General features: G+C 49.2%; 1 long non-coding RNA gene across 1 annotated transcript; it reads left to right on the forward strand.

Annotated features, from left to right (window-relative positions):
• Positions 1-13,078: 13,078 nt before the first annotated feature.
• LOC135317294 (uncharacterized) lies at positions 13,079-21,694 on the forward strand. The gene is made up of 3 exons (XR_010376302.1): positions 13,079-13,727; positions 16,175-16,406; positions 17,350-21,694. It is a non-coding gene; the product is annotated as an uncharacterized LOC135317294 (long non-coding RNA).
• Positions 21,695-22,376: the final 682 nt, after the last annotated feature.

Raw genomic sequence — 22,376 nt, forward strand, 5'->3', positions numbered from 1 at the left:
GCTCCCAGCAAAATGATTGGTCAAACTTTTTTCGTGTGCCTGATAAAGCGTCAGTCTCGGCGTAAATCAATCGAAGCCGAGGGGGCTGCGCTGCGCTGTCATCCGCCCTTGCATTCCATATCAAGGATGGATTGTTTTATGTTTATGCAATGTTGCAAAACGTCAGGAGTTTCGAAAAGCCACCAAACGGGCAGAGCTGGGGCTAATATCCCTTCCTAGATTTGCTCCTGAAATATTACGGGAGGGGGTCCGGGGGGGGGTATTTTGTAATTTTTTTTTTTTTTAAAAAAGAAAGATGCTGATGTGCTCGCTTTGCCTTTAATAACCACCACGGGGGAATAGAGATAAAAGCTATTCTTTGCCACTCGGGCTCCAGAGCACGATAGCAAAAAACCCAGAAAATAAGTACAAAACACACACCATCCTCCCCCCCCCCCCCCCCCCCCCCGCGCCGTGATTTCATATACATACGTATGTGCGCGTGCATTACGGGCATATATACACAGCCGCACACAGATATGGGTTTTCTGTAAAGAAAAGGATGGATCTAGGTAGCGAGAGTGGTGGGGAGGCTGTTATAAATAATTAACTAGCCGGAATGGGAAAAATGGATTGTTAACACGGGAAAATAATGTGGGTAAATATGAAATTTAAAATGTCACTGGCGTGGACGTGGCATCGCAAGTCCGAGCAGCAAGCTGCCGAGCCGCAGCCCCTCTGCACACCCCGAGCCCGCCTTAGGCTTATTCTTATACATATATATATAAAAAATTTTTTAAAATACCTCTGTGTATGAACATATGTTCGCATGTTTGGCGGCATAATCTCAGGGTTGCTTTTCTTGGGCTAAAATAGTTTCCCACATTGGTGAAATCAGAAGCCTTCATTTAACTTTACAAGGCTAGTAAAATACAGTGCGCCACTGATCCGGCTTTGTTACAGAATGCCTTAAACTTGTGATGGTTAAATAGTTTAATAAAACTTACATTAGCTTTCTTTGATTTTTATAGCCTTGAATTTATTGCCTGTGGAAAAGAAAGGGGGCAAAAAAGGAATCCCTCGCGTTTTCAGCCACCGTGCTCCCCCCCCACCTCACATGTGTGTGCCCACGGTGCGTGTCAAACCCACCCACCCCACACACCCCCCTCGCATTCTCCCCGTGTTTTCGGAAACCCGACGATTTCGGGGTTTTGGTGTTTTTTTCCTTGCACGGAGCGAATGATTGACACGGGGTGAGAGCTCGGCGCGGCTCCCAGCCCCAGGGCTGCGGGGTAGCGGGGGCGCTTTTACCAAGTTATGACGATAAATCCGTTTATTGTGAGACGGTCCGATGGCGTCGTAAATGTTGGTTAAGGAAAAGGTGCGCTCTGTGATCACGGCAGAAGTGTTTCCCCGGACTTCAGCTGTACCAGCCTGGATCAATTCGCCCCCTCTAATCTATTACCCCTCTGCCCTTCTCCCTCTCACCCCAACACTGAGGGATATTTAAAGTGAAGGGCAAAGAGATTTCTCGACTGATAAATCATCGCGAATCCTTCCTGAAGTGTATAGGGGTGGAAGCCTGTACTAACAGGCTAATCATAACATTGAGGGGTGCTAATAGCCGCCTGAAATGAAGGAAAAAATGTATTTCGCTCTTCTCTGTCCGTGTGGGAGTGTGCGTGCGGGTGTCCGTATGTCCGTGCCTCCACGAAACGGATGTGGGAAATTGCTATCAGAGGTGTTTTACTGATACTGGGAGATTATGAAGGCGTTTAAAAACCTACACCCAAAGCTTTAGATTTTCCCTATTTCCTCTAAGCGGTGCTTTTCCAGGAGCATCTGCCCTGCAGCCTGACGGCGGGACGCGTTTCCCCCTGTCCAGGACTACAGCTCCTCTAAAAGAGGCGCTATGAGGAAGCTCTCCATTTTCATTAACCAAAATAATCGAGAGGGTCGGGATGATGGGCAAGGAGAGCCAGAGCTTAATGCCGGAGGTCAGGTTTATTTTTCATTCTTGTATCCATCAGGGTAGCAAGAGCCCCCCAACCAGCTCAAAATGCTGCCTGTGCTGGGAGAGCAGATCCAGTCGGCAGGCTCCAGCCAAGGTGAGGTTTGAGGAGTGGCTGGGAGCCCTCTCCAGCCCCTGGGCTAAGATCTTGCCAAGGCAGCCGTGGGTAAATGTCACCAGGTGAGTACTCCCCCCACCCCTCCTCCCTGCAAACTCTCCTCTCCTTTCCGGGGGGTGTGTGTGTCTTAATCCAAAGTAACTCCACTTCGCCCCTTTCGCGTTTAAACCGGTGAAGGCAGAGAAATCCCCTACCCGTGAGCAGCGGAGGGCAGGGGCGCTGCTCCCTCCAGTGCATCTCCCCCGGACAGGGGCTGTGTGAAACGAGGAGGGAAATTCCTGCTTTTTTTCCAAATTTTCACATTTCTATATTCCCTTCCCCCCCCCACCCCTTAAACTTCCTTAAGAGTTGGGGAGGTTTTGAAATGAAAAGACCCCGTGTCATCAGACATGACATACGAGCTGGTTGCTCACATTGTCATATTTCTCGGCTTTATTGCCTTTCAGAAATGATTTTTAAAAATCAGACTATTTCACAAGAGATTCGGAGGGACTTTGCAAATGTTATGAGAGCTTGGGAAAGGAAAGGGCTGATTTAAGTGTGTTGTGGAGATTAAACTCGCTTGGCGCATGGAAATGTGTTTATACAACTGATGGATAAACAGCCGTGTTGGTAGCAGCGTGTTGAATAAGGGTAGATGAAATTATTGAACGTTAATTGAAGCAAAACACCTGTTCTCTGTTTGCTAGATAGATTGGCCATGTCTTACCTGTAATAAATATATTCTTGGAAAAAATCCTGGTGCGCCTCCTATAAATAATGATGAACTATGTCAGCATGTGAGTATATAATTTTCTGTAGTATATAAATTTAAACCAAGAAGACTCTTAGGAGCGTGGCTGTGAGGCAGAAACCAAGGGTTTCCAGATCCCTAGTGAATGGAAACCTCACAAGAAGATCTGCAAAATCCATTTGCTTTTGCTCCTCTGGAGGTTTCCGTTTGTTCAGTAGTTTATTTTTTATACATATCCCCATAGCTCATCTCTTTGTAGCTTTTTCTGAGAGGGGCTTAAGGGAAGCTACAGCTTCATCCCAGGTCTGCCCGCTTGGAGAGCCCACGTCGAGCAGTGCTGCCTGCTCCGGGTGACATACATGGGCGGTTAGATTTTTAAAATCCCAAACAGAGCCCATCAGAAATTACATGAAAAGCTCTTCTGTTTGGTAAAAAAAAAAAAATCTTGGAGAAGGAAAAGCGAAGGAGAAAGTGAGCTCGGAGCAGAGTCTACAAGTCTAAAAGGATGAAGCTTTGGGAGAGGGGAGGCAGGATGTGCGAGCTTTGCTCAGTTCGCAAACTGGATTAATTTTAGATATGTGATTGTTGTGAGTTAGTAAAGGGAAGTGGAACTGGAAATAGTTATGAAAAAAAAAAAAAAAAAAAACAAATTAAGAAAAAAAAGTCCGAAGTGGAAACTTTCCTGCTTTCGGAATCAGAGCCAAGTGTATTTAGCCGTGAGGAAAAATTCGGAGTATTGTCAGTTTGCAATGGGAAGCCAGAGGCTTCTGAACTCAGATGCTGTTTATAAATAATCTTTATTGTTTGTGGGGAGAAGGAATCATTTCCAAAGGGTGCTTTGAAATACTCAGCTGCCAAAATCCATCCTTAGCAAACAACTCTTTGGGTTGGCATTTCTAAGCTGGAAAAAACCAAATATAAAATATTTTCGAAATATGCAGATTTTAAATCTGCGCATTTGCCACTTTTTACTGATTTATAAGTTTTGGCGTAAGAAAGAGGAGAGAGCGGATGAGCCATTTCTTACCGGAAACATATTTAACCACTTTTTAAAGACGGTTGTTACCATTTATTAGAACTGGCACCTTCTGCCAGCTGATTTCACCTCTTGGTCACTGATGTGGGGAAGGTGGAGGAGACCTGGGGGTGCGGAGCTCTGCCCCCGGCCTGGTGCTCGGCCAGGGCAGGGCGGGGGGGCCACCAGGAGCTCTCCACCAAGAGGCCGACACGGCGTGGGGTTCAACCTGCCTTACTTTAGGCATATTTAATTCCGCAGTGTGCGTTGGGGAGCCGATAAGGGTAAGCTAAGAGAGGATAAAAGCTGAGAGTGAACTTCATGGCTATGGAGAGTCTGGAGACCAGATTCTGAGATAACCCAGCCTTCAAAGGGCTGAGCGTTTATTTTAGGCGATATAAACCATTCCGAAAATATACTAATAATAACAACAATAAGAGTGCTAATCGCAACAACAAGCAGCTAATAATATTATTTTTTTAAAGAGCCAGGAAACAGAAATAAAACCTCAGCATAAAGCAAACAGAATTTATGAATGATACATTCAGGCAGGTCTAAGAGGTTATGAAAGAAACTTCAGTCGCAGACCCCTCCAAACGCACGGGAGCGCAACCAAAAAAAATCCCTCCTGAAGAGTAAAACCCCCACTTTTTTTTAAGTGAAATAAGTTTCTGTAGCCTAAAAGCCGGAGGATCTACCTTTGCCATTTCCTGTGCTAGCTCTCAGTTTGAATGCTGCCGTCTGTTAAAAATCCGTAAGTGGTGAGGAGGGAGGGGGGGCGGGGGGGGAATTCCTTGTCTGAAGAGAAGCAAAAACAAGTTACACATGTGGGCAATTTTCCAAGGACCGAAAGTATACTCTGGCTAAAAAACCTCCAATTCCAAATGAGGTTTGTAATCTCAGCAGTTAATAAAGCATTTCGATCCCCCCTGTAAAGTAAAAGCGTATGTGCGTTTGGAAAGGGAAGCTGGAAGGAGCGAAAGTTAAAATAAAGTTTGATTGTTGTTCGGGAACCCACATTTTGGCTACTAGACTAATTCCACCACCACCCCCCCCTCCCCTCCTCGCCTCCCTCCTTGAAATAATATTCAAGTCCCATGAAATAGCTGGGCGCCTGCCTCGCTCCGGCTGCCGCAGATTTTACACCCCGGGAGCTGCTGGTGCAACTGGATTCCCCTGGCTCTGCTTTGGGGTCACCACGATATAACTGGACCCTCCCCCACCCCCCAAAAAAATTCGTCCAAATCGCCTTAGTCTGGGAGGAAGGGAAGTAACAGCCCATGATGGTGAGAAATCTGTCGCTCCCACTCAGGGAAGGGGGTGGGAAAATACAAGCACAGGTACAAGAATTAAGTTGCGATAGAATTGTTTCCATAAAACCCGAAGTACGAGCCCCGGTAAAATAAAAGGGGGGAGTTGCTTTCGGTTAGGCTCATTTCACAACATTTTTGCCCGTAATTAAAACTCATCCCGGGTCGGGGGAATATCAGACAGACTGGCCCTTGGCAGGAGAGCAACTTGGGGGAAATTAGTTGCATTAACCGTAGTTGCTCGTCGCCTGTAAGCGCAGAATGTGCAGCGCGTCACAAACCAGGCAATTACTGCGCGGAGGAAATATTTTTTAAAATTTTATTTTATTTTAGCCATCCGCGCACAGCTTCTTCTCCAGGTAAGGTCGCTCTTATCTTTTTAATTTGGAAAAGAAGAGAAAACAAAGCGCTGCAGAGGCAGCCGAGCCTGCGGGACAGGCGGGACCCCCTGCCCACCGCACCCTCCTCTCCCCGCTCCTGCCTTCCCAAAGCCCTTGGGAAATTAGTCCCAATTCCCGTTTTCTGGCAGCAATAGAGACCCCCCGGGCCTGATTCGGATCTTTCCCAGCTCTGCGTCCCCCATTCTCCTCCCTGGCCCTTATTTCCTCTATTTACGTGGGTAGGAGGGAGATCAAAATCAGAAGCCCAGACATTTACAAGGCAGGTTAGTGGTCGCCTATGGGGACATTATTACCGAATAGTTTATGATTAACTTTCCCAGATTGTCCTTTTCCGTTTAAAGGCTTTGAGTTAGGGCACAAGCAGCACGTTGTTTCTAAGGAAGGAGTCACAGGGCTTGTGAGTTAGATAGAAAACTCGAAGTTATTTTACGCTGTTTGACTTTCCCTCTCCTCCCCTTGAGCGGCTGTTTGTTTTATAGGCGCGATAGGCAGCGTGCCTACAAGGCTCGCCAGTTTCGGGAATAAAGCACGCACAAGTTTAAAACCCAAACAAGTTTTTTGTTTGCTTGTTTTCGTTTTCTTTTACCGCTCCGAGTGGAGAAAAAAAAATTAAAAATCCCTGAAATCCAAGTAATCCCCCTCGGCCACAAAAAGTAGCAGCAGATGGTGGTTTAGACCCTGGATATGGTATCAAAGTCTAATTCTTTAAACCTCGAAGGGGGATCCAGTCCCAGGCTTATTTAGCCGCGGCCTGGACCATGTGAAACTTGGTTTTATGCGTATCTAAAGCACCAGTGCAGGGAAAATCGCTTCCATGAGCTGATTGCTCACACGCAAATGTACGGGCTTCCAGTTTGCAGAAGCTGGGCTGGGTGGGCTTCACCCACTCACCCACTCCGACACGCAGAGCTCGCTCCCTCTTCCTCACGCGGATTTGTATAGTTTTGGTTCGGGTGTTGTTTTTTTAAAAATCAGCATATTCCCACGTCCAACACGTTTTGATGAGGAGGAAGGATGCGGTGAAACTATTGCGGGCATTTCTGACACCACCTAAACCCCTTTTATTTCGTGAACTTCACAGCCGTGGTCCTCGCCCAGCTTGGTCTGAAGAAGTCAGATTTGATTAATTTACAGATCAACGCCCAGCAGTGAGCATCAGCCGCGCATCTACGCGCGGTTCCGTGCGTACAGACCGCGGCTTGGCATTTATCGGTCTCTAAAGACGTGGGCATGTTTCCCTACGAGATTCAGGAGCTCCTCGGTGACTGAATATTCAATATCCAGCCCCTTATGGCCAAATCCGGCATTTTTCCCTCATTAGGAAAAGCCACAGGGACCCGCTCCCTCTAAATGTTGCCAGCTAAGCGCCAAAGGCTGCGGAGATGTGCGGCGGGGCCTTGAATAATCTGATTTTCTCAATGGGGACGATGCAAGTCAGGAGCTGGACACAACCCTTTTGTGCTCCCTGCACCCACATTTTATCCTTTACACCGAGGTGTAGATCACGGCCACTAAAATGAGACACACTTAAATTGCTTTATAGCTGTGTGTATATTTATAGGTCTATATTTTTATGCGGGACACAAACTTTATTGCGCAGACAGAGGGGTTTTGCCACCGCGGGGCTGCCTGTGGCTGGGGAGGGGGATTTTAGCCTCTGAGAGGCGCCGCAGCCTAATTAGACCTTTAATAAGCTCTTGATGATTCGGGGCGTGACTGCGTTGTCTGGCAAAAGGTCCCTGAAATGGGGATTTAAACAAAGAAACCATCGCCCCTTGCCCCGGCGGTGCCCGGCGCTGGGGCCCGGCGGCGGCGCGGGCTGAGCCGGGCTCGGGGGGGACCCGCACCCGGACCCGCACCCGGACCCGCACCCGGAGGCGCCGGTGCCGGTCCAGGGGGTGGAGCCGGGGGGGGTGGGGGGGATACAGGGATGCCACCCCATCCTTCCCGGAGCAACTACCCTCAGCAAACAAGAGCGAGGAGGATAACTGGAGTAAATCAGGTAGTTTGATGTTCTTGTGTTTAAAATTAAAAGCCCAACAACATGAAACTACCTAATTCACAGAGCAGTTCTAGTTCAGCCTTGGGTCAAAGGCTAAAATTCCCAAGAAAGGCGCCTGGGCGGCCATTTTGTTTGACATCATCTGCAATCTGAACTTTTATAATAGAAAACAGTTGCTAGGAAACAAAAGCAACAAAAGGATCTTTTCAGAGACGAAATAAAACCCCTCCGATTGCACGAAATAACTATTCAAATGATTTCCTATGTACAGTGTCTGGAGCGGATCCCTCCTGCAGGACTTTACAAATAGTTTACAAATAGACCAGAGGAAACAGTAAAATGCTATTGACTTTGAGAAACAAGCGATTATCGCAGCTATAAAAAAGAGCAAAAATTCCTAAAGTTCTTCCCCCACCTCCTCTGGAAGGCTAATTTAAAGGATTTATCTTGATTTATCAAGACTTCGTATTAAAATACTATTACCAGTTTGGTTTTTTTTTCAATCTAAACCCGCCAGCGTTTGGATAACTTTCCGCAGAGAATAGAGTCAAATCAGTGGGTTCCGGAAAAAAAGCCCAATTAATTCATATTATTCCCCCCCGTGAAACCAAGTATAACGTGATTCATTTAAGGGTGGGGGTGGGCGGGGGGAAAGACCAAGAACGTATAAATCAATTAAAGCAAAAGAAAAAAAGCGTCATTGTGACTATTTTATAGGTGTAAATAGCAACAGAGAAACTTATTGTGTCCTTTCCTCCCTCCAATGCGCTCCCCGCGCTGGAAAAGCGTGTTATAAAATAATGACTGTGTGGTGATAAAAGGGAGAATTAAAGGCGAGGAGAGGGGCCGGGAGGCGGCCGGGCCCCGGGGGCTTTGCTGAGCTCCGACTAACTTCCGCGGGGGAAGTTGGGCAGGAAAAAAAAAAAAAAAAAAAAAAAAAGGAAAAAAAAAACAACAACAACAAAAGACCAGAATTCCCATTTTTGGGGAAAAAAAAAAAGGACCATAGATCCCCAGCCCATCGGGTCAGGTCACAAACCACGTTTAGATGTATATATTTATATATGTATAATATAAAGTCAATGTCTTACCTGGTAAGCTGGGGGTTTGTCCTCAAGTGGATTAAATAACTAAACAGGGGGAGCAAAAGAAATAATAAAGGCTGGAAAGACAATAGGCAGAGACTTGCCCGTCCCGAAAGGGCAAGTTTAGGGGAGTTTAAAAGTTCATTGAAGAAACAAATCCTCCGAGTTCAAGAGATGCACGGAGGAGCCAGAAACTTGACGATAACTTAGCTTCATTTCATTTGAAAAGCCTTTAAAAGCCTGGACGGGACGGTATATAAATCTATTGTACCGGAAATACAATAAAACTTAGCCATGTTGTTGAACTTCAAACACTTTATACCAGGTCGGGCGGGGAGACGGGGCGGAATCCGAAAACAAACAAACAAACCAACAAAGAAAAAACATCCCCGGAAAAACCCAAACACCCATTTGAAAGAGAATAGAAAAGGGGGAAAGACTTTTTTTTCCTTTTTTTTTTTTTTTTTAATGTCTTTTGGTGGGGGAGGATGATATTGGGGGTTTATTTTGTGCGAGGTTAGAGCTCTCTGAATGCACGGAGGGAGGAGAACATCGCCTGCTTCCCCATCTTTGGTGCAGGCTATAATTTGAAATTAATATAGATTTTTCTATTAGTTCATAATTCATAATTTTCTCCCTTTCTCTCCCTTTTGCTACACAAATACAGGCAAGTTCAAGTTTAAATCAAACCTGCGGAGGGAAAGAACTTAAAGTTTGCCGTAAAACTTCAATTATGTTCACACGTGAAGGACCGATAATATTCCATACCTCTAGTACGTATATGCGATATGTTTGCAGACACGCAGCCGTACAATCTGCTACACTTACATGCACCACACCTTTAATAATTTAAAAAATTGTGGAATATTTTCGATTTCCTTCAGAGAGGATTAAACACACACACCCCGACCCAAACCCACTGCTTTACTTTTTATGCCAATGCAATTTGTAAAACAAAAGTCGTGGTCACACTTGAGCTCGTCCTACTAAAAGCTCTTTCTTTCAGACAAAACAGGCAGGAGGAATATATTTTAACAGAGCTTTCACTGCTGCAACTTGGAAATGAAGCATTCCCTCCCCCCCCGCCCCTAAATTGCAGATTGAAAATATAAATAAAGAAAAGCACTCAAGATAAGCGTGAAAAAAGAAAACTGCATGTGCCATTTAATTTCACGATTAGGTTTAAAATAAATAACAGAAAGGGGAAAAAAAGGAGAGAAACAAGAAAAAGAGCCCCAGATCTAAGTAGGTGATGCATTAGGTTTAATTCTTGGGCTGGAATAACATTTTAAGGTAATGGGATCTTTTTTTCCCCCTTCTGGCTGTTGCTAAAGTTTTAAAAGACATTTTAAATTCAGACGTCAAAGACAAGTTAGAGCTCTTAGACAGTAAATGGATGTCTGAGCTATAAGATAACTTCTACTTGTCAGGGGAATAAGTGTTAAAATAATTAATAGGCTGGGATGGGAGGGATTTCAAGTGTTTGCGTGCGCATATATCAGTAAATGTATATATATGTGTACATATCCATTACACTCACACACTTACATAATAGAAGAATCTATTACAGATCATCCAAGGGAAATGGCACTGAATCTCAAGATCTCATTATGGGTTTCTCTGTGACTTACTTAGATCTTCACAAAGCAGTATTTTTATTAAAATATGGTTATAGCAGCTGGGTTTCACAGTTCCCATTCATCAGCATTAGCCTTTGGGAGTATTTGGTGTCGGCTCCTTAGGAGTCATGCGGATGTTCCCGAGCAGAATACGTTACGAACGGGAGGTGCCTGTCGCATTTATAGGAAAAAGATTAAAAAGTTGGCCTTAAACCCTCCTCCCTCCCTCCGCCCTCCCCATGGCCGTGCCTGGATGTGACTGGGAAACAGCTCGGCGTGGGCTTTTTCTCTCTTTCGTCCGGCTATCCATCAGACCAAAGGACATAAAACCGCCGTGATAGTTCTTAACCACCCGTTGCAAAAATAGGTCTATTTTTTTACGTGACTGTTGGAATCGTTACAGCGACGGTAATAATAATAATAATTTTTAAAAAGGAAATAAAAAAGAGGAATACTTAATAAATACCGTCCCTCGGCTGGCCGGGGCCGTGTTTGACGCCCTGGCCCCGGGAGGAGCGGGCCGGAGCGCCGCGGTTCCCGGCCGTGCCCCCGCTCCGGGGGCCGGTGGCCTCGGGGCGGCGCTCGCCAGCCGGGCTCGCCCGGGACCCGCAGCGCCCTCGGCCCGGCCGCCTGCGCGGACCCCGCTGCCAGCGCCCGGGGGGCAGCTGCTGCTTCTCTGCAAGGAGACGACAAACGTTTCACTGGGTTGCTTGCTTTTCCTTTTTTTTTTTTCTTTACTTTCTTTTTTTTTTCTCCTTTTTTTCTGTTTTTGTAGGTTGTTTATTTATTTTTTAATTTTCTTCTTTTCCTTCCTTTTTTTTTTTTTTTAAGTGAAAGGAGGGAAAAGCAAAGAAAGAAAAGAGCTTTGGAATAAAAATTAAATTCAACTTTCTGCCTTAAAGAAAGCCGCGTTAAAATACCAAAATACCACCCCCCAACACATTTCTCTAAAACCCCGTAGGGCTCTTGTGACCCACGCAAAGAGCTTAACTCCGGGTGGGCGGCGGGGTGGGAAGCACATGGGGTGCCACGGCCCCCAGTCGGGGTGACCCGGCGGCGACGGGCAGGTCTGCCGTGCCCCGGCCCCGGGGTGTCGAGGGGCAAAACCCCCACCGTGGGCCTCCTAACCCACGGGCAAACCCCGCCACGGGCAGCTCCGGCTGCGGTTCCCCTCGCCGGGGTCTGCGGCCCGGGGGGCGGCTCGGGCCGGGAGAAGCAAAACCCCGAGGGCATCATCGCCTCGGCTACTTGTTGCTGCGGGAAAAAAAAGTTTTCCTTCGGGACAAAGGAGACACGAGTGGGATGAAACGGGAGCCCGGCCCGGCCCGGCCTCCTGCCCTCCCCGTCGGGGCTGGGCTGGAGGATTTACTTTCACCTTCGGGGTCTTTTTTGGCCCCCTCGAAATCGCGGCTGCCCACGCTCCCCCTGCGTTCACGGAGAGCCGGAGTCCCTGATTTTATGGACTTAAACCCACAATTAGACGGAGTCATTAGTCCCGGGGCAGGGAAACTCAAGGAATGACCCACGCGTGTCCCCGCAGCGCCCCTTCCCCTCCGCACCCACCGCCTGAGGAATTGAGGGAAAGCAAACTCTGCAAAGCCCCGGGGTTAAAAGCAGAATCGAGGTGAAAAAGCATGTTCCTTTCGCTGCTCCAATTCGAAAACTCCAATTAACAGGAAAACTCCAATTAATAGGCAGGAAAAGGCGGCGGGAACTCCCGCACACCCGCCTCGCAATAACTCCCTGTTTCTTTGCAGGGAGAACTGGAAACCCAGAGGGCGCGGAGAAGCAAAACGAAAAGTCGTCTCGGCAGCGAGCAGACACTCAAGCATCTTCCCCCAGCAGCCGAAATTAATTTGGGGTGTCCGGAGGTGCCTTTGCTGACGGCTGAGCTCGGCCCCGGCCCGGCCGCGGGGTCCGGGACCGGCTAAACCCAGGGTACAGGGGAGCGCTCCTTCCCTGGGAAAAAAAAATTAACTAGTCCCCACACATGCGGCCAAGTTTCCGAGTTAGTCAAATGAGGCTTCTTTTAATTAGCAAGAGAGGCTTTGGGCAGAGGGGTTGCTGGCTAAACCCTAAAAAGTAATTTTTACAGGTACAGAAAGAGTCAGAACCGTTAGGCTGGCTGCCTTTAAATCAAATCGATTAGCAAAATATTTTGGGCGAGACGACGGTCAGAAAAGAAATCGATCGGTCAAGCGCGTTTAACCCTCCTGAATTAAACCTCGCTTTGCCAAGACCTTTACAGGTCCAACAGCTCGTGCGAGAATTTATCTTGCCCCGCACATTCGCATGCCAGCAAAACATTTCTAAAAATCTTTGTTTTATTAATTTTTCAGGAGAGTTGTTGGTTATATTTTAGGAATTATTTCAGTTGCTGTGTTTCGGCGTATTTTGAACTACGCTTAAGTCTTTGCGAGTTCTCCGTTGGGGAGGAGGAAAAAAAAAAGATAATAATATTAATAAAAATTATCTGGAAATGAGCAACAGAGATATATCCAGGACCAGGCGGTCCCTTAAACAAAATACTCTATTTCTTCCTATTCCACCTATTTTTGGGAAATTCAATTAAGCCCGGCTACCTTCAATTATGTACATAAGCCCTCTGTCCCGGAGACTTTAATAGGTTTCTTCTCTGGTTTTCAACATTGTTATTAGAAATCCATAAAGCAGGGGAGGGACAGGAAATTAAATTGAAAGGTACCTCATTACGGCACAAGTGCTTTCCTAGCTCTGCATCGCTGCGGACGGACGCAAGTTTATGCAGCCGGAGAGAAAACCCGAGGCGATATGGAAAGGCTGAGTCCCCCTCAGCAAGTGGACTTGGCAATCCTGGCGAAGTGACCTTTTAGTTTCAAGTCTAGCAAGCAGCCTTCCTTCCCATCCCACCGGTGGGCTCAGAGAGTCAGCAGGGAGGGGGGGAAAAGAAGAGGGAGAAAGGAAAATCGTGGAAGTGGTAGAGCCACGGGAGTAGAAAGCGCGGGTTGGATGATGATGATTATTTTTTTAAACTAGGTGTGTGCCGGGAGAGGTTGAAATGGGGGGGGGGGGATTTATTCCAGGAGGCTTCCGAAGCCTTTGAGCCAAGCAGGATTTCTCTGCGATGAGCTGGAGCTGCGACGCGGCCGCCTCTAATCCCCGGGTCCGTCGCGCAGGTTAGTGGGTTTGGTCAAATAGATAAATAAATAAGTTATGCTAATGATGAAGAGTCGGATCAATGATTAAAAAAGAAGTAGTCAAAACTCCCAGCAGAGAAACGGGCGGGTGGAGAAGGGGGAGAGGAGCAACGCGGCTTCGCCTCCATCTCTGTTTTAAAGGAGAGCTTGAGGTTTCTTAGAAGATGGAGTATGAAATTATAATGAAAAAATAAAGAAGCGGGAAGGTAAGCACGTCTGCTCGCCCTCCAGAGAGCCGGTTTGCTACCCAGACGTCTGCAGCTGACAAGGAGGATAAGGTATTCTCGGGAAGCTACATGTGGGAAATTCTAAGACCAACAGACGTTGCGAAAACCGCCTCCCTCTCGGGTCTCCCGGCGAGGCCGAATCCACCCCTCACTTACCTGTCCGTGCCGTTCCTCTCGGGCTTTGCTCTTTTTTTTCCTTTTATTGTTTTTTCCTTTCTTTTTTTCCTTTTTTTTTCTCCTTTTTTTTTTTTTTTTTAAGCAAGCCCTTCCCCTCACCCTTAAAAATATCAGGGAAATAAATAACGGCAGCCACTCTCCATCGTAAAGGCATCCTTCCACCACTTGTTAGAGCCGAGCAAACCTTCCCCAGCTCCGGATGATCGGATTTTAATATTTTTTTAGCTTTTTTGTCTTTTTTTTTTTTTTTAATCTTAAGGACTCCTTCTGGTTGAACGTTAGTCTGGCTTGAGAGCGAGGGTGCTGTAAATTAATTTTTAACTAAAGGGCCATTGTGTTAGCAAAGGGGAGAAAAAAACAACCCACCTTCCCTCCCCCTGTCTAGACAAAATCACTGTTTTGACGGCAAACTGCAGGCTTTCCCCGCTCCTCCCTAATTCCTGCTTGTTTGCCGCCTTCTCCTATAAAGTAGGGGAGGGAAGTTTAATTTTTATTCATTTGTTTTACCCACCTTCGACTTCTCGTGCCGTTTTAGCATCTTTAGACCTGTCTAAAGATGGAGCTTCCTGTCGCAAAAATAAAAAAAAAGGACTTTATCTTCTCTTTTACTCCCCCCCGGTCCGTAGCAGGCTCCAGCACAACGGGCACCTCCAAATCCCCCTCGGCAGCGCTGCCCCGGCCGGCGCCGAGCCCCCTCCCCCGGGAGAGGCGGCCGGGGCCGGGGGGGACACTCGGGAGGCCCCCGAGGACCTGCGGGGTCGGTGGCTAAAGCGGGGAGTCCCTCTCCGGCATGCCACCCCGCCCCCCACCCCGAGCCGGGGGGGGCGGTTTCCAGCCTCGCCTCCCAGGCAGCACCCCTCATCTGTGCCCATTGGGGGAGGGGGGGGCGGGCAGGGCTCCTTTGGGCTGCCCGGGGGTGGGGGCACCCCAAACGGAGTGGAGGGGAGGCGGCAGGACCCGCAGCCCGGGCTGCTGGCCGCTCATTTCCATCCCCAAAGGGGGGTGCGGGGGGGTGGGTGGGGTGATCCCTGTCCCCCCCGCCCCCCGACACTTTGCGGGGGTGGGGAAGGGAGGAGGAGAGGCGGCTGGGGGAGCAGGTCGCTGCCCCGCTGCTGCAAGGGGAAGGAGCGGGCTGGGGCTTTGCAAAAAAAGATATTTTGGGGTAAGGGGGGAGTGGGGGGAGGTCTCTGACGATTGACTTATCTGTTAGAGAACGCGTCTGCAGGCAGGCTCACCAATCCGGGGCAGCCGAGGCTGCTGAGACCATCCCCTGGTGTCAGTTTTAATGGGAAACTTCACTGCTTTGCAGGGGGCTGGTGTAATTTTTAATATAAAGACCCTCAGCTGCCGCCGGCTGTCCCCTCGCACCCCACACCCCCTCTCGTTCGGCTCCGAAGCTCTTTCATCCTTCTCCACCTCCAGCCTCCCCATTTTTGGGGTTGGGGGTTATTTTGGGAAAGCCCTTTGTGGAGGTGAAGCGGGAGCCTGTGGCTGTGCCAAGGCACGGAAACCCCCACCCAAAAATAAAAAATAAAGAGGAGGAGGAGGAGGGATGCTGCGGAGAGCTGATGCCCAGCTCCCTTCCACGAGCTCGTCGCAGGGCACCTTGCCTGCAGGCTGCACACACCTACATGCAAATATTAAATACTATATATTGAATATTAAATGCAAAAAGGCGGTGGCATTTTTAGGGAAGGGAGGACGCCCTGGCCTCGGGATGGGGTTTCTTGCTGTAGTGGCAGGACCCACGGAGGGATGGGTGAGCCGGGAGGTGACATGGAGCACCCCAAAGGCCGGGGGACCCCAGAACGTGTCCCCCCAGCCCGCCTCACCCTTCCCGGGGCCAAAACCGGAGCTGGGCTCGGGCCGCTCCCGCGGAAAACCCGCGGGCTGCGGGGCTGCACACGCGTGGGCCTGGTCGGGCTGTGAAAGGAGCTGGGGGGGGGGCAGCAGGCAGAGCAGCCCCTCCCCGGGGTGCCCCCCATATTCCGACTCAGCCGTCTCCTCTTTCCTACCCTGTCCCGCAGGAATTCAAGTTCTTGGCCGGTGGCTGGAGGGGGACCCTCCTCCCCGGCCGGCAAAGACGGGGCTGGGGGGGTGTGTGTGTCTCCCCAGTTTGGGGGTTGCCCGGGGGCACGTCTAGCACAGAGGAAAGCCGGGTTTCCCAGGAGGACGGCGCCCAGACCGCTTGCTCTCTCTTCCGAAAGGATTTATACGCAGGATTAAATGCCCGACCGCGTAGGACGATTTAACAATCAGCGTGAATTAATTCTGACTCTGTCTTTAAGGAAAATGATGGTTTGTGGTACAATCCTCTGCAGGGCTGTCATTGCAAAGAAGAAAAGGATCCAAACCCCAGCAGCACCGGCGGGTTTCCGATGGCTGGAGGCACCGATTCCAAAACGGCTCGGGCTCGGAGCGTGGAGAAAAGGGGAAATTTGGTTCTTCGTTAGAATCTATTTATCCAATTTCTTCACTTGTAAAACACCTTCCCTTCTGGAAGTGAGCCTACGGGGACGGGGTGTTCTCGGAAACCAATTAGAGCTTCCACCGGTAGGAGATATTTTGCAGTTGCATCTGGTTCTATATCCGCGACACGGTCTCAAAAATATAAATATAGGCCAATTTAAATAGCTAATAATGAGCAATAATGGGGTGGGGGAGGAAAAAAAAAGAGGAGTGGGATTTTATACATTTTGGAAACCGTAAGTATAACCCAAGACTTCATATAGAATAAAAAGAAAAAAAGACCCCAAACCAAACCCAGCCGAACCTCTGCTATAAAACAACGGAGGGAGGAAGAGAGGGGGCACAATTCCGAGGGCTCTGAGCCCCAGACGATATTTGCCCCCTCCCAGCCGCCTCCAGCCCCCTCCTCTCCCCCCGGCCGGGACTGACCTGAGGGGGAGCAGCGCGCAGGACCCCCTCCCTGCTCTTCTCCGGGCCGCAGCCGTGAGTTGGGAAATTGGGGTGGGTTTTCCCCATTTCACCTCCTTCCTGCCTCCCACCTCCTGTTCCAACCGCTTCCCCACTTGCTCTCACCATGGGCCTTTGCACAGAGTCCTTAATTTAAAAAATAAAGCATCTTTCTCCTCCAGGAGATTCGGCACTGCGGTCCCTCGGGGGGGGGGAGCTTTTCCCTTCAGCCTCGCTCCATCCTCTTCCCCCAGGGACCAAAGTCCAGACCCGCCTCGCACATTGATCCCGCTCTCCACAGGGTCACCCGTGGAGGTTTCCAGCGGGGGGGGGCGAAAGCAGCGTGTACCCGCGGGGGTCCGGCCGTGACTGTCCCCCCCGGCTGCCAGCCCCGCTGCAGCCCCGGCCCCCTCCCGTGTCGGTGTCTTCTCCCCAGTACCGGGAGCCGTTGGGAACTGGGGAGGGGGAACGGGAAGGAGAAACAGGGAGCAGGACTTTTAAAAGTCCAAGGCTGATGTTTCAGGGTGTCTCGGCTAAAAGGAGTGAAGATTTGCCTTTTTTTTTCTCTGTTAATTTTTAGCCAAAAATCTGTTTGTCGGAAAAGCATGAAGGAAAAGGAGCCACTGGGAAGAGGGCAGGGGATGTCACCAGCTCTTGGATCAACCCTCGGCCCTATCGAGTGGCTTTTTTTTAGTGGAAGTACTTGAAAGATGACAAATCTCGGCAGGGAGAGCTGGAGAGGGCTCCAGGCGTTATCGCCACCCAAGGGAAGCTGCTGGAGGGTCCGGAATAAATCCACGCCGTTAACGCGGGTAGGGTGGGGGCTTTTGCTCTCTTTTACTCCGGGCCTAATACTGACAATCACTCCTTGACTTGATTTCAGCCGGAAACTCTGTCCCCTCCCCACCCCAACGAGCTTTACTCAATTTACTTCGCTTTCGGGTTTTCATGCTGAATCCCCGCTGCTGCGATCGTGCAGGCCCTCGGGGCAGCAGGTCCCGAGGGTGGGGGACACGAGGTGAATTTTGCCGCATTCTGCAAATCACATGAGAAACAACCCCAAAACCCCTGCCTCCCCGAGTTTGCTGCCGGCAGGTATTAATGTGCTGGAGGCAACCGGCCCCGGTCCCAGTCCAGTCCGATGGAGCCCAGGGCACCCCCAGTAACAGCTCTTGTGCCCCCAGTTCATAAAGAAACCTTCCTTGTAAAAGTCACTTTACATCTCCTGAACCTGAAAACTACCAGGTAACAACTTTTTATGACCCAACTCCCAGGACACGGTTTCATTTTATTCCTTAACTCAGACCTCCGTCCCTTTCCCTCCTGGTTGCATTTCCCAGCAAGAGACCCCCTGGGTTTAGCATGAATTTAAACACTCAAACCTTGCAACGAGAGCTGATTCACGACCGGGCCTTAAACCGCAGGATTTTCGGACTGTCTGGAGTTGAATTCTGATTCCAGCCGGGGGGGGTTTCAGCTTTTTAAAAGTCCCTGGATCACCATGGTGGCAGGGAGAGCCCCTCTGCCAGCAGCAGCTCCGGTCTCTGCGGAAGGGGCTGGGGCTGGTTCGTCCCGAGGGTTTCTCAGCCCTGGGACATCCCAAAGGCCACTTGTAGGCCCAGCTGTCCATGCAGAAAATCCCAACCCAATCCCAGCCTGAAGCAGCTGGAGAAGCTCCTCAGATATGTAGCTTTGCTATTCTTGCTGGTTTTCCTTCTAATTACTCGTGCATTTTGGAGTTTGAAGCAGGAGCTTGGCAGGGAGAGAAAGAGGTGAAAGAAGGGGAAAACGGCACTGGAAATCCAGGCAGGGAAAAAGCACAAGAGCAAATCCATGGCTTAACTCCCTTGCAAGTAGATGAATGTGAGTCTTCCTCTCCCCCTTGCCCCCCCGGCCCTTGTCCGGGGACCTTCGCCTCTCAGGTTTATGGTTCTCCTCTGCGTAGTGTCAGCGTTTCATGCCCTTGATGACACATGCCCTTCTCCAGTCCCTCTGAAGGTTTGGATCCCAAATAAAGCAAAAAAAAAAAAAAAGACTTCTCCAACCCTTGCGTTTTTTCCTAATGCTTGGGAGGTGGTGAGGGTCTGCTCACTAGTCCATCAGTTATTCTTTAGATAAAGAAATAAAATAAAATTAAAAGGCCCCCAAAAGAGGTGAGTCACAACAAGAAAACAGGACCCAGGGCCCCGGCAGCAGAACTTGCTGTGTCTCGCCTCCGACAGAGCAAAGGCAAGCTGTGGCACCATCCTGAAACTATTTAGCTCACATCCATGGGAGATGGGGGCCTTTTAAGGTCTCTTCTCCCTACCCCACCCCCAGAGCCACTACCCCTCATATATTATTTTTACTAATGTGGTGGGGTTTTCTTTTTTTTTTTTTTCCTTCTTGGAGGAGGAGGGATTTGTGTAGCCAGATACGAGGAATTTGGAGAGAGAGGAGAGAGATATCCCCCTGTTGACTAGAGAGATGTTGTTCTTGGGATTAGGGATGTCTGACCTTGAAGGTCACAGGTCATGGTCTTGAATAAGGAGCAGGAGTATGAGGTTGGGATTGAAACTTGAGGTGTGTCTGCTGGAGATCACAGGCAAAAGTCTTCCAAACAAAGAAGAATGCCTCAGTCAGGGCAAGAAAGGACAACTTCCCCAAGAGTTATGGGCTCCTTCCGGATGGTTGCATACCTGCAGACCCCCCAAAGGATGCTCTGTGGCTGAGGGAGGGGAGAAAGGAGGGGAGAAAGGAGGGGCAGGATGGCTGGAGCCAGAAGGCCCCATTATTTATTACTATTTGCATTGTGGGCAGGGCCAGAGGCCCTGATGCTGGCGGTTTTATGGAGGTCGGTGCTGTGGAGAGCGATAAAAAGAGCATCGCACTGTTGGGCCAGGTCTGGCTACCCAGAAGCATCTTTGCAGAAGGGAAGAAAGGAAGAGATTCCCCCGAGGGCAGGGAAGTAATGCAGAGGCACAGCAAGAGCCCAAGTCTCAAATCTGTGTCCGACACAACAACTATGAAGGTTTTCGCTCTGTGAGCTCCTGCCGAGCTCTGGGGAGTTGCTCACAGCTGTATGCCTCAGTTTCCCCACAGGAATACCAATCAGAGAAGCAAAGAGCACTTCAAGCCTGTTTCAGGGCAGCAAGGCTAGAATAGACTATGGAAACCTTATTTCTCTGCTGGGCTCTCCATCCAAACAAGGAAAGTAACATATTTAGTGGTCCAGAGCCATCTGGTTCACACCCATGGACCCTGCAGATGGAGGTTCGTGCATGTCTGCTTCTGGGCACCTGTGCGTGGGCTGTGCCCCTCCTCTGTCCAGGGGATGAGGTTATGTGGGTGTTGTGAGCAGGATCATGGCATGATGGTGCTGACATCCCCTGCTGAAGGCCTGTGCCTCCCTCCGAAACCAGCCAGCACCATGCACCACTGGCGGCAGACCCCTTTGGCTGTTCAACATGGCGTTAAAGTCCATGTTCAAATGTATGCAGGTCAGTCCCCTGGGCCAAGCAGAACGAAGTGCACAGGAAAGTGTTTGAAGACCCAGGACCTCCAACAGAACCTCAGCCTGCCTCCCTGAAGCCCCAACGTTTGAACAGGCTCAGCTCCAGACCCCCTGCCACTGTCAATACTGTCTAAACGACCTCAAGGAGGAAAAGCCCTGACTCTATGTCAGCATTTTTTGAGGAGAGCAATGACGACCTCATTGTAACACCTGTGCAAACCACGCACGGAAAGATGTGCAGTAAAACTCCACAGGCCGGTCTTGCTGCAGTGCTTCAGCCCACCTTTTCCTTCCCATTTTTGGGCCTGGTGGTCGGGAAGGGAGGAGAGAGAGTCGGGGCGAGAGCAGCCCCCGGCCCCGGGAGCGGCCCCGAGCGACGCTAGAGGGAGCCCCGGGCTCAATTAATTAACGACCGAGAATTAACCAAGTGAGAAAAACACTGGAGCTGGGAGAGAAAGTGAGAATTAATGTACCTGTGCTATTACTGGCATTTCCGGCTGTATTTATGCCTATATGTATCTATATATGAGATGTGCATAGCAGTGAGATGACACCAACCTAAAACGCAGGAAAGGAAACAGCTCTGTGTGTTTGTGATCTGATTCGGGGCAATTTGGGCTCTAATTGATATAAACGTTGTCAAAATTACTTTCCCCTCTGCCTAGGTATTTATTCTTCACTTTGAAGTATTTAAGAGAAAGCAGAAGGCATCAATCTGTCTCAAAAAATGCCTTTTTTATGCTGCTATTGATTTTTGAAGTGCCTCTGGAAGAAGGGGAAATGTAAGGAATAAACGTTAAGGCATTTAATGTTTCCCAGCCTGGCCCAGCCGTAAGCTCATACCCAGGGAGGCCAGAGCAGAGCTGCTCTAGGGAGGTCCCCAGGGCTGATCCAGAGCCTGCCGAACGCTGTGGGACCACAGTCAAGAGGCCACAGAAGAGGGTCTCAGAGGCCAGGGGCACTCTTGGGTACCAGCCAAGTGGCTGCAGCAGGGTTCCCTCATTTTTGGGGTGCTTGTAGGGTGCTGCCTGCTTGCAGAATGGCCTGCAGACCCATCCCAAGCACCAAGGCTCAGTTTCCCCCACACTTTCCTCCCTCTACAGCCTTTCCTGCATGATGCAGAGCTCTGCTGCAGTTCCAAAGCCTCCTGAAGGCAATGAGGGGTTCTCAGGGGTTGTAGCAGACTTAAGCAGAGCTCCTGTGGGTCGCAAAAGGGAAAAGCATCCCCAAAACAGGCATGGTGGATGGGCTGGAGCTCTATGGTGGATGACCTCAAGCTTGAGCGTGAGCAAAAAGGAACCAAAAGGGACCTCGGCACAAAAGAGGTCATAAAAGCTGCTGTTGGGCTTATTTATCATCATTTTAATCTTCTTAGCATCCCATTCAGTGGCTCTTTGGAGAATAAAACAGTGATATTGTTTATTTACCTTGACAGAAACCAACCAACCTTAATAAAAACAAATCACTCAGTAAAGAAAGGAGAATCAAACCTTTCTGAAGTGTTATACTGTGTTTTTAATTAACTACTCTAATATTGCCTAAGTATGTAGGAGGCGGAAAACTAGAAAGTAGCAGAGATTATGTAAAGGGTTTCCTGTATCCCATGTCCTAGGTGTAAATAATGCTCCTGTTAATTTAAAACCAAGGTTGCCAGTCTTTACGACTTCACTGCACTCCCATTAGCTCTATCTTTATACAGTGTCATGGGTGCAAATAGATTGGGTTGAAAACTTCCCCCAGAGCCACTTTAAAGTGACTTCTAATCTTTCCCTTTAGTGGTGTTAATTCAACTTCACAAGAGTGTTTGAAGCACCATTAGGCAGAGAAATGGACCTTCTCTCCTGCTGGTGCCCTTATCCAAATAGCAACGTTACAGAAAAAAAAAACCTGTTTCATATCAGGCCAAGTCTCTGGGGCCCCGGAGAGCAGCTGAAGGAGACATGGGCTTCCTTTTTATGAGACTTAAATACATAAAGGATTTATGCTTTGCATTTCTGTATCACTGCCCCACGGAGGTCTCCAAGCACCTTGGAAACCTCCTGCCTCATAGCATGCAGGACGAGTGGCAGCAGCTGCTGGAAACGGGGACAGAGAAAGAGCTGGGGACACAGCCA

Source organism: Phalacrocorax carbo, chromosome 25 (genome assembly GCF_963921805.1).
Source record: "Phalacrocorax carbo chromosome 25, bPhaCar2.1, whole genome shotgun sequence".
Taxonomy (NCBI): domain Eukaryota; kingdom Metazoa; phylum Chordata; class Aves; order Suliformes; family Phalacrocoracidae; genus Phalacrocorax; species Phalacrocorax carbo.